This window comes from Penaeus monodon, chromosome 15 (genome assembly GCF_015228065.2).
Source record: "Penaeus monodon isolate SGIC_2016 chromosome 15, NSTDA_Pmon_1, whole genome shotgun sequence".
Lineage (NCBI taxonomy): Eukaryota > Metazoa > Arthropoda > Malacostraca > Decapoda > Penaeidae > Penaeus > Penaeus monodon.
In genome coordinates, this window is record NC_051400.1 from 37,394,834 (window position 1) to 37,395,189 (window position 356).

The window sequence follows — 356 nt, forward strand, 5'->3', positions numbered from 1 at the left end:
GCTACTATTGTTGCTGTTGTTGATGTTTTTTTTTCGTTTAATACTATTCAATATTTTTTTTTTTTTTTGGTAACTCCGGAACTCCATTATCTATCACAACCAAACTAATTATCGAATCATTAGTAATTATCCCTAATTTGGTTCTGGGTTTATCTTCGTCGTCGAGCAAAACAAAGGGGATAATTAGTGAGTGGAGAGAGGGGGGGGAGGTAGAGGAGGGGGGGAAGGGGGAGGGGAAGGGGGGATTCCAGAGGTGGTAGGGAGGGAGTAGAGGAGGTGAGGGGAGGGGCAAGGGAAGGGGAGGGGGGGGGTAGCGGAAGATGGTGCGGGACGGGGAGGAAGAAGGGGAGGGACAG